General features: G+C 54.3%; 3 non-coding genes across 3 annotated transcripts in view; all 3 read right to left on the reverse strand.

The window, feature by feature from the left end:
- The window catches only part of LOC124575348, a 4222-nt gene extending 4104 nt beyond the window's left edge, over positions 1–118 (reverse strand). The window contains exon 1 of the ribosomal RNA XR_006972438.1: positions 1–118. This exon is cut by the window's left edge and continues 4104 nt beyond it. This is a non-coding gene — a ribosomal RNA (large subunit ribosomal RNA).
- A 188-nt stretch (positions 119–306) lies between these two features.
- Positions 307–461, reverse strand: LOC124575316. Its single transcript, XR_006972409.1, has one exon. It is a non-coding gene; the product is annotated as a 5.8S ribosomal RNA (ribosomal RNA).
- A 351-nt stretch (positions 462–812) lies between these two features.
- LOC124575332 lies at positions 813–2722 on the reverse strand. Its single transcript, XR_006972423.1, has one exon. It is a non-coding gene; the product is annotated as a small subunit ribosomal RNA (ribosomal RNA).
- Positions 2723–5896: the final 3174 nt, after the last annotated feature.

A 5896-nucleotide genomic window follows, 5' to 3' on the forward strand; every position in this document is an offset into this window, starting at 1 on the left:
TCGGTGCTGGACTCTTCCCTGTTCGCTCGCCGCTACTGGGGGAATCCTTGTTAGTTTCTTTTCCTCCGCTTAGTAATATGCTTAAATTCAGCGGGTAGTCTCGCCTGCTCTGAGGTCGTTGTACGAGGTGTCGCACGCCACACCGCCAGCCGGCTGTGCACGCTACCGAGTAAGTACCGGTATGCGAACCGCCAGGCGACGGGCGCGCATCGCACGTTTAAGGAGGCGCGGCCGGCCCCACAGGCGGCCGCGACGCTCCCAGGTCTGCGAAGCAGGGCAAACGCCGCGCGCTTCAGTATACGTAGCCGACCCTCAGCCAGACGTGGCCCGGGAACGGAATCCATGGACCGCAATGTGCGTTCGAAACGTCGATGTTCATGTGTCCTGCAGTTCACATGTCGACGCGCAATTTGCTGCGTTCTTCATCGACCCACGAGCCGAGTGATCCACCGTCCTGGGTGATCTTTTCTTAGTTTCCACTGTCTCTTTCAAGACAGTTGCATAGGCGGGACGTAGGCGTGTGGCGGCCCCTGTTCAAGCGTTCTGTGTCCAACGGCCTCACGGCCGATGGGCGTCGTACGGCTCCACACCGGAGCGGACAGGCAGTCGGGCGAAAGTCATTCAAAACCGGCGCCAGGCGCCAGGTGCCGCAGGCCAGCCGCTCCAGCGCTTCAGCGCTCGTACCACACAACATTGGCGTTAGTTTTGAGAAGCACGCGTGGTTCCGCACGCGGCGCACGGCTACTGCGAGCCGTACAGGTAGCGTGTTGCGCGACACGACACGCACATCGAAAGACATGCAGTCTAGTCGGTAATGATCCTTCCGCAGGTTCACCTACGGAAACCTTGTTACGACTTTTACTTCCTCTAAATGATCAAGTTTGGTCATCTTTCCGGTAGCATCGGCAACGACAGAGTCAATGCCGCGTACCAGTCCGAAGACCTCACTAAATCATTCAATCGGTAGTAGCGACGGGCGGTGTGTACAAAGGGCAGGGACGTAATCAACGCGAGCTTATGACTCGCGCTTACTGGGAATTCCTCGTTCATGGGGAACAATTGCAAGCCCCAATCCCTAGCACGAAGGAGGTTCAGCGGGTTACCCCGACCTTTCGGCCTAGGAAGACACGCTGATTCCTTCAGTGTAGCGCGCGTGCGGCCCAGAACATCTAAGGGCATCACAGACCTGTTATTGCTCAATCTCGTGCGGCTAGAAGCCGCCTGTCCCTCTAAGAAGAAAAGTAATCGCTGACAGCACGAAGGATGTCACGCGACTAGTTAGCAGGCTAGAGTCTCGTTCGTTATCGGAATTAACCAGACAAATCGCTCCACCAACTAAGAACGGCCATGCACCACCACCCACCGAATCAAGAAAGAGCTATCAATCTGTCAATCCTTCCGGTGTCCGGGCCTGGTGAGGTTTCCCGTGTTGAGTCAAATTAAGCCGCAGGCTCCACTCCTGGTGGTGCCCTTCCGTCAATTCCTTTAAGTTTCAGCTTTGCAACCATACTTCCCCCGGAACCCAAAAGCTTTGGTTTCCCGGAGGCTGCCCGCCGAGTCATCGGAGGAACTGCGGCGGATCGCTGGCTGGCATCGTTTATGGTTAGAACTAGGGCGGTATCTGATCGCCTTCGAACCTCTAACTTTCGTTCTTGATTAATGAAAACATACTTGGCAAATGCTTTCGCTTCTGTTCGTCTTGCGACGATCCAAGAATTTCACCTCTAACGTCGCAATACGAATGCCCCCGCCTGTCCCTATTAATCATTACCTCGGGTTCCGAAAACCAACAAAATAGAACCGAGGTCCTATTCCATTATTCCATGCACACAGTATTCAGGCGGGCTTGCCTGCTTTAAGCACTCTAATTTGTTCAAAGTAAACGTGCCGGCCCACCGAGACACTCACTCAAGAGCACCCTGGTAGGATTGCAACGGGGTCCGCCTCGGGACGCACGAGCACGCACGAGGCGCGTCGCACGCCTTCAGCTCGCCCCACCGGCAGGACGTCCCACGATACATGCCAGTTAAACACCGACGGGCGGTGAACCAACAGCGTGGGACACAAATCCAACTACGAGCTTTTTAACCGCAACAACTTTAATATACGCTATTGGAGCTGGAATTACCGCGGCTGCTGGCACCAGACTTGCCCTCCAATAGATACTCGTTAAAGGATTTAAAGTGTACTCATTCCGATTACGGGGCCTCGGATGAGTCCCGTATCGTTATTTTTCGTCACTACCTCCCCGTGCCGGGAGTGGGTAATTTGCGCGCCTGCTGCCTTCCTTGGATGTGGTAGCCGTTTCTCAGGCTCCCTCTCCGGAATCGAACCCTGATTCCCCGTTACCCGTTACAACCATGGTAGGCGCAGAACCTACCATCGACAGTTGATAAGGCAGACATTTGAAAGATGCGTCGCCGGTACGAGGACCGTGCGATCAGCCCAAAGTTATTCAGAGTCACCAAGGCAAACGGACCGGACGAGCCGACCGATTGGTTTTGATCTAATAAAAGCGTCCCTTCCATCTCTGGTCGGGACTCTGTTTGCATGTATTAGCTCTAGAATTACCACAGTTATCCAAGTAACGTGGGTACGATCTAAGGAACCATAACTGATTTAATGAGCCATTCGCGGTTTCACCTTAATGCGGCTTGTACTGAGACATGCATGGCTTAATCTTTGAGACAAGCATATGACTACTGGCAGGATCAACCAGGGAGCTGCGTCAACTAGAGCTGAGCAGCCGGCCGCCCGGGAGTGTGTCCCGGGGGCCCGCGCGAACACGCAAGCGTCCGCTCAATTATTCTGCAAACAGGAGGAGGCTGAGCTCCCCTGCACGATACACCTCGAAACCCTCTCAGGTCCCGGCGGCGCGCAGCGCCGTCCTAAGTACTTGGTCGGGTTCGAGAGAGGCGCAATCGCCCGGAGTTTGGCGAGTAGACGCTTTAGGTGCGACCACCCGTGCTCCCAACTGAGCTTGCCGCTGCCGACAGAGGCCCGGGAGCGTGCTGTCGTGGCATTGCCGGCGGGAGACAACACGCGCCACCTACGGTGGCCGGCAGCTCCAACGCCAGCGCCACAGAAGGACAAAAGCCCCACTTGGGTGCCGAAGCGAACTCTCCCAGCACAGCGCACGCGCCAACACGTCCGCACAGCTGCGATACAAACCACCTGCGAGAACCGCAGAGGCGACCGAGCAGCAGACGGCGTCGCGGCGCCGAGCGCCGGGCGGCGGCGCATCCTCAGCGCACACAGTCCTCAATCGGACCAGCACACTGCAGATGTCCACCGCGCTTCGCACCGGGCCCGCGAGGACCTACTTTGGCCGCACGGCGCCGCGTGCAGGGTGCGCCGGCGCGCAGCTGCGCCGCCTGCCGCCTCCGTCGGCCGGCGCGCCTGCCACTGGCCGCCCCCACCAGCCGGCTGTAGCGCGTGCGCCCACGCACCGCGCGGCCAGCACGCCGGGAGGCCCCCCCTCACCGGCCGGGGACGGTCCCACCCAGCCACCGCCGCGTATCGCTTCACACCCACATGCCATTCACGTTCGTGGGCATGGTGGGTATCGCTGAAACAACCGGTTGGTAGCTCAACCGATCGTCGCCATCACTGATTCACCTCTAGCGAGAACAACCGCACCACAACGGTTTACCAGTTGTTCATTTGCGTAACGTCACCAGCAAACGTAGACGTCCATCGCCATTTGCAAATTCAACGATTGTTGCATGCCTGTGTCAGGTGTCACGACACACTATGTCTGCCCACATACACGCAACAACATGTGCACGCTTCGCGAACACGTGGAAGGTGGCCCCCGTACGTATGCGATGTCCATTGCGCGAACGACTGTCAACCGGCCTCTGTCGCATGTCGCAGATGTGGAACGCAGTGCACCATGCTGTCACGGTGTGTGAGAAGAGACGACTACGTCTGACAACACGCGCCACTACATCAACAGACGGCTCATGCTGATCGCCATCCAGGGCATACCACACTGCAATCCGGCTCTTATAGGGAGACGACACATAGCTGAGTGCACAACAGTTGGACCGCATGGTTCGCCGTTGTTGGCGCAGTCGTTGTACGGTCACATGTACCACGATGTATCATTCAGTACATGAGGACCAATGTGCAGTACAGTGTGTGATTTGGACGTACAACATCAGCGGACAGTTGACACAGGCCGTACCACAGCGTAGGCTAAGTGCTTCGCCATGCGAATGCCAATGAACAACTGCGAAGGGCATTGAGCATGTACGTCCTGCTGCCATCCACATTACAGTGTATCGCTGCAAGGTGTTTAACATGAAGCGATACACTGGGGACCAGGCAGTGCGAGTAGCAAACTATATTGCGGGGGTTGCAGTTAGGCAACACTACACTAATTTAACGCGTCGTATGACAATTACAGAGCGGGTTAAGGCCCAACGTGTGTTGGGTTAAGGCCCAACGTGTGTTGGGTTAAGGCCCAACGTGTGTTGGGTTAAGGCCCAACGTGTGTTGGGTTAAGGCCCAACGTGTGTTGGGTTAAGGCCCAACGTGTGTTGGGTTAAGGCCCAACGTGTGTTGGGTTAAGGCCCAACGTGTGTTGGGTTAAGGCCCAACGTGTGTTGGGTTAAGGCCCAACGTGTGTTGGGTTAAGGCCCAACGTGTGTTGGGTTAAGGCCCAACGTGTGTTGGGTTAAGGCCCAACGTGTGTTGGGTTAAGGCCCAACGTGTGTTGGGTTAAGGCCCAACGTGTGTTGGGTTAAGGCCCAACGTGTGTTGGGTTAAGGCCCAACGTGTGTTGGGTTAAGGCCCAACGTGGGTTGGGTTAAGGCGCAACGTGGGTTGGGTTAAGGCCCAACGTGGGTTGGGTTAAGGCGCAACGTGGGTTGGGTTAAGGCGCAACGTGGGTTGGGTTAAGGCGCAACGTGGGTTAGGTTAAGGCGCAACGTGGGTTAGGTTAAGGCGCAATATAGGTTAGGTTAAGGCGCAATATAGGTTAGGTTAAGGCGCAATATAGGTTAGGTTAAGGCGCAATATAGGTTAGGTTAAGGCGCAATATAGGTTAGGTTAAGGCGCAACGTAGGTTAGGTTAAGGCGCAACGTAGGTTAGGTTAAGGCGCAACATAGGTTAGGTTAAGGCGCAACATAGGTTAGGTTAAGGCGCAACATGGGTTAGGTTAAGGCGCAATATAGGTTAGGTTAAGGCACAATATGGGTTAGGTTAAGGCACAATATGGGTTAGGTTAAGGCACAATATGGGTTAGGTTAAGGCACAATATGGGTTAGGTTAAGGCACAATATGGGTTAGGTTAAGGCACAATATGGGTTAGGTGAAGGCACAATATGGGTTAGGTTAAGGCACAATATGGGTTAGGTTAAGGCACAATATGGGTTAGGTTAAGGCACAATATGGGTTAGGTTAAGGCACAATATGGGTTAGGTTAAGGCACAATATGGGTTAGGTTAAGGCACAATATGGGTTAGGTTAAGGCACAATATGGGTTAGGTTAAGGCACAATATGGGTTAGGTTAAGGCACAATATGGGTTAGGTTAAGGCACAATATGGGTTAGGTTAAGGCACAATATGGGTTAGGTTAAGGCACAATATGGGTTAGGTTAAGGCACAATATGGGTTAGGTTAAGGCACAATATGGGTTAGGTTAAGGCACAATATGGGTTAGGTTAAGGCACAATATGGGTTAGGTTAAGGCACAATATGGGTTAGGTTAAGGCACAATATGGGTTAGGTTAAGGCACAATATGGGTTAGGTTAAGGCACAATATGGGTTAGGTTAAGGCACAATATGGGTTAGGTTAAGGCACAATATGGGTTAGGTTAAGGCACAATATGGGTTAGGTTAAGGCACAATATGGGTTAGGTTAAGGCACAATGTGGGTTAGGTTAAG

Source organism: Schistocerca americana, unplaced genomic scaffold (genome assembly GCF_021461395.2).
Source record: "Schistocerca americana isolate TAMUIC-IGC-003095 unplaced genomic scaffold, iqSchAmer2.1 HiC_scaffold_236, whole genome shotgun sequence".
Classification (NCBI taxonomy): domain Eukaryota; kingdom Metazoa; phylum Arthropoda; class Insecta; order Orthoptera; family Acrididae; genus Schistocerca; species Schistocerca americana.